General features: G+C 35.3%; 1 long non-coding RNA gene across 1 annotated transcript; it reads left to right on the plus strand.

Moving 5' to 3' along the window:
- Positions 1-5,786: 5,786 nt before the first annotated feature.
- LOC130013531 (uncharacterized) lies at positions 5,787-8,415 on the plus strand. Its single transcript, XR_008788707.1, has 2 exons — positions 5,787-6,478; positions 8,207-8,415. It is a non-coding gene; the product is annotated as an uncharacterized LOC130013531 (long non-coding RNA).
- Positions 8,416-12,605: the final 4,190 nt, after the last annotated feature.

Raw genomic sequence — 12,605 nt, forward strand, 5'->3', positions numbered from 1 at the left:
TTAAAAAACACAAGAAATATCTGTAGTCCTGATGTAGGATGAAAGGATTATAGTAATGTTGTAAACACAAAAAAAACTGTAATCCGTAAGCATATTGAAGAAAAAAAACAATTAAAGATTTTGAACAAGGAATAATTTGGAGGCCTGACAAGGACAACTGTCTAGTCATTCAGATGAGATGAAAAACCGAGGTCCTGTTTATACATTGGCTTGCACGTAAAAGATTCCTTGGCAGTTGGAATTCGATATAAGAGTAGGCCATAGTGCCGCTGCCCGGGCAAAATTTCCCTCAAAGCACACTGTATGGCCTATGCCCTTGTACATTAGCCCAGTATAGGAGAAAAACAATAGAACGTTAAACCCCAATTCATTTCATTTTTGATTATGTGATCAAGGACCGTAACTCTGGCAGTAATTATCAGAAATCGTTGAAAATTAAGACTTCTTCGTCTCATGACCTGCAATGAAATGAAATGGGGTTTAAAGTCCTATATCATGTATCATGACCTTAAACACTATAAATTCAATGTCAATACGATAATAAGGACCATAACTTTCACTGAAAATTTATAGGCTTCTTTGTCTCATGACCTTAAAAACTGTTTATCAATCGGATATTAACTTTAATAGACTTGTGGATGTACAGACGGCCAGACAATAATATGCCCACATTTCAGTTTTGGCGTATAAAAAAAAGTAGTCTATCTGTCCATTCACCATTCTGATACACCATCCACTGGCATTGGTTTATTTACATCATATTCGGGAGGTCAGGGGAGAGAGAAATGGGGTTTAACGTCCACTCGACACAAACTAGGTCATTTCGGGACTAACAAATGGTTTAATTTTATTTCAATAATTCGCATGCGCTTAGGGGTCTTTAGCAGTGGGAGGAAAACGGAGGACCCGGAGAAAACCCACGAGGTTGGACAGGCAACCCTACTCCTTGTCACGTACAACCGGGGATTCGAAACCACGCCTGTCGACTGACTCGACTCAATGACAGACTTTATGATACAGCGCTTGCAGGGGAGGTCAGGGATACAGTACAATGTTCAATAGCTACAATAGGCATAACCATTTGGATTGATATACTCATTTATCAGTTATTGTTGAGAGGAAGTGTGATCTATTCTGAACTCTGAGCTAGGCCTACATCCTCTGTAAAATGAAATGAAATTTTAATAATGTTTCTTAACACCCGAAGCAAGCAAAGGACTGTTTAGTTATCGACTGAAACTTTATTATGAGTACACTTTTAATTCTATAGGTCGATTCAGATTATTCTTTGACAATACGAAAGAAAAACGTTAATTATATATTACCGTACGGTACCAGGTAATGTGAACAAAAAGTGCTATCAGGTGTTCTAAAAAGAATAAGTACGCCCCCCCTGCATATGCTGCACACATACATATGACTTGCTGTTCAGTTCGCTAATTAGCATGAATAGAAAGGCCCAGCCTAGAGTCGCATTATAAATGCTTTTATAGATCAGTATATGCTTTGCCATTGGAATTTGTTAAACCACAAAAACAGGCTATAATGTTTCTGGTTGAATTTTGCATGGAACAGTGCCTAGTTGCTTGGATGGAAAGAAAAATGCGTCCTGCACATAGAACTAAAAGAACCCTACAGACAGAATTCCAAAAAAGAGTAAGCTTACGTAGGCTACATTAGTGTCACTCTGTCCAAAATTTGCCTCATCATAACATATTGATAGACGATAGTGTATGCCTTCTTCATTAGCCCAGAAAGAGCAGAAAAGTAGGATGTTAAACCCCATTTCAGCATTTCATTTCATTTTGTTTCATCATCATATTAATATCTTCAAAATTCATATCATCAAAATCCATATCATCAGAAATGGCATTAGTACCAGTAGGTCTACATAGTTAACATAGGCCTAGTTTAGTAGTTTAGGCTACAAGTACAAGTAGGCTTCAAACCTAGTACGGCCAAATACTAATAGTGCTTGATCTTGATGGCAGTAGGAATATTGTTTAGCACTATCTCACAAAATCTGTCATTTGAGCCTAACACGGCGTGCATGGGTCGACTGTCAAGTGAATTTAACAATAGGCCTATTAGTCCCGAAATGATTTAGGCCTAGTTTAATGGTTTGTGTCAAGTGGTCGAGACGAGTGGACTTTAAAGGAGCTAAATCAAGTAAATCGCTAATGTTTGGGACCTAGAAATTGACCCAAATGGGTCGCAACAAATAATAATGTAATCTGATTGTATATAAATAAACTGATTTACATTCAATTGTTTCCGTTTTGACTCTAATTTCAAATCAGTTATCTCCAGCGAAATATGGCATGAGTCTCAACCGAATCGCTATTTCTAGTATCTGGTTATTTCAGTCTATTGCGCATGCTCTCATGGCGTCACCGTTTGATATGAGTATTCAGTTGTGGAATATGTCTAGCCTCGGTCCTTTGTTACAAATGACAATCAAACGTACTATGGCACCGTACACGATTCGTGTACCAATGCAATGGTAAAATATTTATTTTATTTTAAATATTGGTTATCAGAAGCTTACCTTTTCCCGGTAAGATCACAACATCAATGTTGATTTGAATTGACAAATAATTCGTGTTTTCAACGAGTAAGACTTTGGTGGATGATATTGAATTAGACTTAGAGACTAAGTTAGTTTAGCTAATCTTAGTTAGACTTAATCCCCATCTGCCATCTGGCATCTCTCTGTCCCGAGTCCGAGTCTCTCTCTGTCTCTCTAACTATTAAAGCCCAGTCTTTGGATGGGTTTTATCCCCTGTTTAAGTCTGATCTTTTATAAAATAAAGTAAGATACCGGTACCTCGTATTTTGGATTTTCTAAGTTTTAAGTATTAATATGGCGCTCTTTCCCGCCTTGTTGACCTTGGACCTTGTCCAAAAGAGCGCAGGAAAGTAGTTCGAGAGACAGCGTAACCCTAGTAACTCACAATGCGATTCTTGAAGACGATTTCCGTTCATGAAATGAAATGATTGGGGTTTAATGTCCTACTGTTCGGCCCCGACTGGGCTAATGAAGACGGGCATACGCCATACAGTGTGCTATGAAGGAAAATATTGCCCGGGCAGTGGAAATATGGCCTAGGCCTACTCTTATATCGAATTCCAACTGCCAAGGGATCTTTAACGTGCATGCCAATGTATACACGAACGACTAGACAACTGTTCTTGTCAGGCCTTCCGTCTTGCACCACTGACAATTAAGGGGAAACCATGTCGAATAAACCCGATGAAATTCTTGGCCAATGCAGGGAACGAAGATTCCCGTTCATGGAGAAATGAAATGGGATTTAACAATAACATCATATAGACCCAATGCAGCATGCAGTATGCTATTGGGGTGAGGGGGGGGGGCGGTTTTCGGCGGTACTGGGTACGGCGTACTCTTATTTCGATTCAAAACTGAAGGATTCCTCTACGTGTACGCGGGACCTCCTTTCTGTCCCATCTGGACGACTATATAGCTTTTCCTTGAGGCACTCCGCCCTGTCCTACTGACAAGGGTAAACTTTGCCTAAAAATCACGACGGATTCACACCGGGAGCAAACTCCAGACCCCCCTCCAGCCTAATAATAAGCAGTACGGTATTTGTGTTGCATATAATCTTTTAGTGTGACCTGTATATTCCAGTTCAATTACAGAATGCTATTAAAACAATTTATTAATTACTGCACTCCATAGTCTTTTACGCTATAGACTAATCTACACCCAGGTTCAACGCTACGGGTTCGATCCCCCGGTAACATACAGTGGCGAGGATCGACGGGCGGTAGGCTATATATTTTAGGACAAAGTTTTTTGAAAGATTTGTTCTAACTTGGAAGATTGTTCGGGTCGTCATAAGAAGGCAGTCTATACAAATTCTATCTTTTATTCCCATTTATCGGAGATCGAGAAAATAATGATTTATAAATAAGCTAATAGCGGATAGGTCTACTAACTATTACAGCCTTTGTTGGTTGCTAATAGTAGATAACAAAGGCCGCCCTTGTTAGTTGTTACTGTAGCGGCTAACAATTTACCCCCAGAGGCGCAGAGGCACCCTTAGCGCTGCTACGAGCATCTAAAAATGACTAACAACTTTCTACTATTAGCAGGCTAATAATAGGCGGATCGGGTGACATTTTCTGCATGTATTAATTTGACATGGAATGAGGCTTTTCCTTTTGTTTACTTTTGGTGACAGGATTACAAAACCTATCATTTTTTTAAGGGCCTATGTTTTTTTGTATACTGAAGCTGAACATTTTTCGATCCTTTGATTTTTGAAAGAAATTTTGATCTTAATAGGTCTGCTCTCTTAAAGTATCAGTCTGGTATATAAAATAAAAATGTGTTTCTAAAACCTGCCTGTGTTTGACAGATATTGAATCGTTAGTTGTTTTCTGTAAAGTTTTGCATTCCTGAAACCCAAGCTTTTTTATGACATTATATAGCAGTATGGCCATCAACAAATTACATTTGGTAATCAGTGCCCTGATCTCTCAATTATGAAATTGTTTCGTCAAATTGAAAATGATCTGAATATATATGAAAATGATCTGAATATATATACCATGCTTCAGGCAGGAGCCAAAGGCTTCACTATGATGTGATGCCTTATGGTTTTTAAAGGGTAATACATGTATGGCACCCTGCAAATTTGTTGTTTATAGTTTCATGTCATAAGAAAGTTTAATATTTATGTATAATGTATTTTATTTTATATGATATATTAATGTGTATTGCATGCTTTTATATCTTTTTTTATGTATCCTAAATATCCTCATTATTTCACAAAACTCATCTCCACAAGTGACAGTATTACAATATATGTCAGATCACCGATGCCTTAAGTATATTGGCTAACTTTTGACAAGATCGCTTGAGTCTAAATTGTTTCCACTAAACTACCGTGAATAATGGCTTACCTTTGATTATACAATTCTAAAGGCTTTACAGAGAGCTACAAACATTTTATGATTGCTTGAGAAGAAATATGACCTTTACCTTTAGTTGACAGAAGTCTGTATGGGTGGATGAAGACAACATATTGTACATTTCATTGATGAAGATGAACTGACTAAATGATGTAGGCTTGTCCAAGATTAGTTCACCTCTGTCTTATATTACCAAAGTCATGCTGGTGCAATTATAAAGCTTCCTGTAAATCTGATTCAATGAGTTGAATTGAAATGTGTATAAAGCACATGTTGGCAGGACTTGGAAGTTGTAAAGTTCATTGAAGTGACCTACAGTGATTGTTGATTGATGCTTAAAGGTCACCGGAAAAGGTTCATAAATTTTTTTTTAAAAATGCAAGTAATTATATCAACATATCCTTTCCATAACTAGAACCCGAACCCGAATGTTAATATTACCTGCAACAGGTAAATTTCAACATTAGTAATTTCTGACATTCTCCATGGGTAGTCGTAACTTTCCGTAAATAAACAATCTGTGACTTCATTTTAGTCCTTCTGCTCATATTCTAGTCTATATTTCTATGTACAGAAGGACTAAAATGACGTCACGGATTGTTTATTGACGGAAAGTTACAACTACCCACGGAGAACGGCAGAAATTACTAATTTTGGAATTTAGCTGTTGCAGGTAATACTAGCATTCAGGTTCGGGTTATAGTTAAGGAAAGGATATGTGGACATAATTACTTGCATTATTTAAAAAAAAAATGATGCTTTTCCGGTGACCTTTAACATCACCACACAGCCATACATCGTCTTCATAACAGTATGCCCCCCCCCCCCCCTGATTACTAACATTCACCATACTCGCTGATATTCAACTGTGTAGGTATAGTCACTTTAGATTAACTAGTAAATCACAATAATAATAATCTTTGTATATCATATATATATATATATATATATATATATATCAATCTCACTGTAACACAGGTGTATTAATTGCATCAGTGTTGCAGCAAGTCTCTCTTGCTGGTAACAAATTATTTATAGCCATGCATGACACCACATAATCTATAAACTCACTTGTTCCTATGTTTTTTCCGATAACCTTTTTTTTGATGTCTAATCATATAATCATTTTTTAACACCCTACTCCTTTGATTATCCAGTATCAACCTAATCATAACCTACTTGTCACTAAGTCTATCTAGTTGATCATTTATGAGGAAATTCACATTTTATTTTTGTTTTATTTTATCTTTTGTTGATAATTTTAAATGTTACAACTGTATTCGACATTTCATGACCATACAATTTAAAAAGTTCTTTTCATGGAATATGATAAAGGCAAAATAAGTTGAGTTGTTGACCTGAACAGAAAGTTTAGTTTTGAATGGCGAATTTTGACAGATTTTCTTAAAGTGTTATAAAACATTTAAACATAGAAGTCATTGCTTATATTTGTGTTAACAGATACATCAAGGCTACCTGGAAAAATCCCTGAACCAAAAGGTTATCAGAATGATTATTATAATGATAAAGACAGGTAAGATTATATACAATTATTATTATGATGACAGAAATAGGTAGTAAAATGATTAATATACAATGATTATTGTACAAAATGATTATTATGATTACATATATAAAAGTAGCCTACAGTAGATTATGTAAAATTATTATTGAAACAATATGAGTATTATAACACAAAGTGTAGCAGGCCCGTAGTCAAGCTGTGGAGGAGAAGTGAACTTTTTAGGGGGTGGGGGGATGTTGGGTTCTCTCCCCTCGGACAAAGGGAAGTACTAGGGTTCTCCCCAGGACAATTTTGAAAATTGGATGACTACAGAGAATCGTTCTCTAACAAACTCTGAATATAGTGACGAGACAGGGGCCCACATGACAGTGGGCCATCGAGTAAGTCGCTACAAAAACAAATTATTATAATAATACAGATATTTCTGACATAGATATTATGGATTCAATAGATTTTTCAACGATTTACATTGCATTTCTTTGGATCACACTAAGCTAATTGATCCAATCAACCTTCAACTCTTAACTTGCCTATCTCCTCCTGATCATATTGATATGGCATGAATATTAATACAATCTATATACTTGTCGATCAATCAGTCAATCCAATCAACCCATTTAATTTCTCAGGATTGACAACTAGCATGATCAGATACATCTATATACTTGTCGATGAATCAATTGATCCAATCATCCCATTTCCTACTATTTAATCTCTCAGGATTGACAACCTAGCACTATCGATACAATCTATATACTTGAATCAAACGATCCAATCAACCCATTTTCTATTATTTAATTTCTCAGGATTGAAAATCTAGCATGACCAGATACAATCTATATACTTGACAATGAACCAATCGATCCAATCAACTCTTATTTAATCTCTCAGGATTGACAATCTAGCACGATCGATACAATCTATATACTTGACAATGAACCGAATGATCCAATCAACCACCCCGTTCTCTTAGCGGGGGTTTGGACATGTTCCTGAAGCAACGGCCACGAGTTTTACAACATCTAGCTTGATAAGATGTACGTAGTTAAGGCGAGATCAAGCCTTCTATTGAAGATGGTAGTTGGATAGTTGAATGGTTAGCATGTGTGTGCTGTATCATAAGGTCTGTCATTGAGTCAACAGGTGTGGTTTTGGTTCCTCAGTTGTACGTGACAAGGTGTAGGGTCGCCTGTCCGACCTCGTGGGTTTTCTCCGGGTCCTCCGGTTTCCTCCCACTGCTTAAGACCCCTACGCACAAGCTAATTATTGAAGTAAAATTGAACCATGTGTTAGGCCCGAAATGACCTAGTTTGTGTCGGGTGGACGTTAAACCCCATTTCTTTCTCTCTCCCTTTCTCTTAGCATTTCTCTCACAACCGTATCAATCTAGAACACTAGTTAATGAAGTTTTGTTAGATGTAGAAAATGCTCCAGTCAACCATCCCCATCAGTTAACTATTCTCTTAAATTGGTATAAAATAATTAACTGGATCAGAAATTGGATCGTTACGTTTGTATAGATTGTATTAAGAGTTGATTTGATCAATAAAATTGAGACTATTGCACTTTGAAAGAAATGAATTGATTGTGTTGCTACGGATGATATATTTTGTTGAATCAATCGATTGTCTTACTGCACTTTAATGCATTTTTCATTTCTGTTTCACTTTGTGGTTCAATTTGCTAAGAACTATAATACATTGCAATGATGAAAAGAATTTTGTTAATATATTTCAGCTATCATGATCGTGATCATGACAGCATTAATAAAGATGATCCACCACCCAGCAATAGGGATTATGATCGAAGGGACAGCTATGATGACAGGCGTGATAGTTATGGAGACAGACCAGTTAGTTACTCCAAAAGAGACAGCTATGATGAGCGACGAGACAGTTATGGTGATAGGGATCACCACTATGAAGAATATGACAGAGAAAGGGAGGTATATCGTGATGATCCTTATGATTATCAACGTCAGAATTCTGGAGCCTATGACCCAGACTTTGATACTCGTGAACCCTCCAAGTTTGACAACTATGGTGCTCCAAGAAACAACTACGATGATCAAGTTGCTTATAGCGACCGTTCCAGTCGTTATTCGGATCGCTATGATGACGTACCTCCCCCGAGACCTGCTTCAGGAGGTGCAGGTGGCGCATCATCGTCCTTTGTTTAAATCTGATGTTCAAGTGGACATAAATAAATTATATCGAAAAATGAACTGAACTCAAAGTTTGCAAAAGCGAATTTATTTTAAATTTCTTGAAGATCAGTCCACTATTTTTGTGAGTTAAGATTAATTGATTTATTTCTAAACTTGACCATTGAGAATTTATTTATGATCTATTATCATTGGATGCAAACATAGAATTCTGGGTATTTCTCCCGATTAATTGCTATAGTAACATGTACATTATAAAAAAAATATAGAATTACAAAGTGGTTGCCTTATTATAGACCTTTTTTTAAAGCCATGGTTCTGAATTATTTTCTCAGACAAATGAATCATTAGTTTTGTTATGTGATCAAACATAGTCTACATTTCAAATATAAATGTACTGATAAAATAGTTTAGTTGCGTTCTCAATATTTTATTTTCATGTGATTAAGTTTATCCTATGCATTGTTTTATTTTAGTTTTATCGATTATTGAAAAGGAGTACTCCTCAAATTTCAAAGAGCAATGTAAAACTAACTTATTGCTAGGAAAATTATTTGTAAATAGGGTAGAAGATCTTTTGATCAGCAACTATAAAGAAAAGATATTATATTAAATGTGCCATTGTTGAAGTCTTATCAATCAATCTCTTGAGCACTGGCAAACAAGGAAACACAAGACTGTTGTGTGGTAAATTAGGAATCAACGGAATAGAAATGATCTTCACCCATTAATGGAGCTGAAACATGTTAATTGTTTTTCATTACACCACAACATATTTGGGACAGCCAGAACTTTCATTTAGTTGGTTCTTATTTTTGCCAATTCAAAACATCAGAACATCAAGTATCCCAATGTCTTATTGATGTTAAATGATAAACTACACAAATGAGTTCATTGATGAGAATTTTATTTTTAAATGATGAATTTAACAGATTTTACATATTTTTATGTTAATTAGTGCTTTTTATTGCTTAACAAATAATTATTTTTTTAATAAAGTCGAGGTTCCACTAATGTTTTCAGACCTTTCCATTCAAAACATTCTGAATCTCGAATCAGGTCTTGAATTTTAAACATTTATATTCCTGTTAAATCAATTCTTTTACCAAATGTTATAGTGTAACATATAGTAGAACTATGTAAAGAAAATTGTGATTCAATAAGTATACCTTAGGTTTGAATGAACTTCTTTGATTTTCGACTTTGTTTTATTGTTTTGCTACATTTTAACAATTTATATATGTCTGGCAATTCAAGTTATATTGATTGAGAAGTGTTGCTGTTTTATTTAATAACAAGATGAAATTTGTAGACATACTAAATTTTGTTTACTATGATGTTATGATAATTTAATAGTATTAGACTTGTGTACCATTAATTAAGTTGAAATAACATATGTCTTGCATTCAGTAAAAGTGAATTGGACCTTGTCATTGTGAATCAAACCTTGGTTAAGTTTGTATTATTTACAAAAATTCACACATTTGTAAATCTTGGTGTCTGAAGATGAATGTTGCTAACCAAACAATCTGCTTAATGTGAACCTGATCACTCCAAAAGTACAATTCAACTTTTAATTTTGACCTAAATCAAAGAGGTCTGAAGCCCTCAGGAGTATTAAATTTACACATTGTATATATTCTATAATATCATGTATATCATAACATTCCTTGCCTATAGATTGTTTATACCTGTATTTTTTATATTTACTGCTTATATAATAACATAATCATTTTATTTTAATTTTTTTTTTAAATATTACATTAGAACAGGGGAAACCAAATGCAAAGCATAATGTTTCTGTACAATTATCAAAAATTTCATTTCAGTTTCAATAGAAATAAAAATGAAATTCTGAACGCAGATAAATTGTTTCGTTTTCATGATGGATATATCATGCAAGAAATCATTGTTAAATTGGTTACACATTATATTTTATTAAAAAAATAAACATTTAAGACCAAGCCGATTTATTTAATTTGTTATCTTTGAGGTAAAAGAGGTTTAAATTACTCAATATTTAATATGAGTTAGGTTTACATCACCTGAAATTATTGAAAATCATTTGTAAATAATCCCATTATAATCAGAATTACTATATAGTACATTCCATTAAAATACTATTTTAAATTGGTATTGTAAAAAAAATTAGATTTTTTTTTTAATCGAATAAATCATTTTTCTAACAAATATGTTTGTTCATTGTTTTACTTTCTAAAGGGTTTGAAATCTGAGTGGTTTGAACAGTAAATTGACTTTTGCAATAAACCATGGAGGGTGTGTTCCACCTTACAAAGGATGTCATATCTCACTGGTATTAACTACAAATTTGAAATATACACAGTTTGAAAGTCTTTTATAGTGCTAATTTTTTGCCTGGAATTTTTAAATGTTTTCTGTAAACACTACCCAGTTTCTCTGTGCCGATTGAAGTAAAACAAGAAGTTGCCATCATAAATTTTAACGTTCATCAAAATCGGACAAAAATTGTGAATTCTAGAGTGTCCACAACCTTGGTACGCCAGCTTAGTAAACTAGAGCTCAAGTTTACTAAATGTCATTGTGCTTGATAACGATAAGAGAATACTTATCGAAACGTCGTGCTTGTGTATAATAAACCAGTGATTGTTGTCCCATATAACTGTATCAGGCGATACGTTTCAAGTCAGTAGCTTGAAGCGTATATATGGTATTAGTGTCAGTGGCCTGTGGCACGAAGTAACAGTATATTGTCGCATACATAATATATTATGTCAACGCTTGGGCGATATAATATATTATGTCAACGCTTGGAACTAGGATGGAGGTGACTAGGCATGAACTTGCAACGATAGATTTAATTGGCGCTTTGATAACCAATGAATGCTTGTTTTTTTCTTTTCTGTTTTTTCTCTCTTTTCTGTGTCCTAACCCTAACCCTAACCCTAATCCGAAAGAAAAGTGCCCTTTTTTGAAATTCTGACATCACAGGTGCCCTTTTTCTGATAAGGATGCCCTCTTTTATTTACAGGGACACTTTCTATGGCTCTGATGACGCGTACATTCCACTGAGTCTACAGGTCTAATATGCTAACACGCTTGGAGCGTCAACACAATATATTATGTCGCCCAAGCGTTGACATAATATATTATGTATGCGACAATATACTGTTACTTCGTGCCACAAGCCACTGACACTAATACCATATATACGCTTCAAGCTACTGACTTGAAACGTGCAGGGTGACTGTATAGTTTTGTCTTGGTTAACACTATTTACACGAAAATCGAACTCAGCTGTCATTACGGTGTAACGGTGATATATGAACGATTTTCAAATCAAATAAAAGTGTGCGCTATAGGATTCATTATCTAAAAACGCAATTTTTCGTTCAGTCAGGCGTCATAATCCAGGAAGTTACCGTCCGACATGCCCTAATACCGAAAGGAACCGAGATCTTGCGGATATAAACATACCAACTTCGGATAGAAATTGTGACCTGTAGAGGGCCCACAACCATGGTATTACATACTTGTACACTATTTGCGTACTGGAGGCGGCCTTTTTGTTGGACAGTTTCGGCCCGATTTTCAAGAAATTCGAACTCAACCGTCATTAGGGTAGAACAGTGAGATATTAGTAAATGTTTTTTGAAATCGGATTAAAATTGTAACCTTTACAGGGTCCCGCGCTAAAACGGGATTTGTCGTACAACCAGGGGCCATAATCCATGACGTTACGGTCTGAAATGCACGAATATCGAAAGTAACTGTGATCTGTCAGGTATAAACATATATTTTAAGTTTCATCAAAATCGGACCAAAAATGTGACCTCTTGAGGGTCCACAACCTTGGTATTACATACTTTTACACTATTTGCGTACGATTAGCGGCCATTTTTTCAGACAGTTTCGGTCCGATTTTCACAAAAAGTCGAACTCCACCATAAGGGTGTAACGGTGATATGTTTGTACGGTTTTTAGAATCTGATG

The sequence above is a fragment of the Patella vulgata genome, chromosome 7 (genome assembly GCF_932274485.2).
Source record: "Patella vulgata chromosome 7, xgPatVulg1.2, whole genome shotgun sequence".
Classification (NCBI taxonomy): domain Eukaryota; kingdom Metazoa; phylum Mollusca; class Gastropoda; family Patellidae; genus Patella; species Patella vulgata.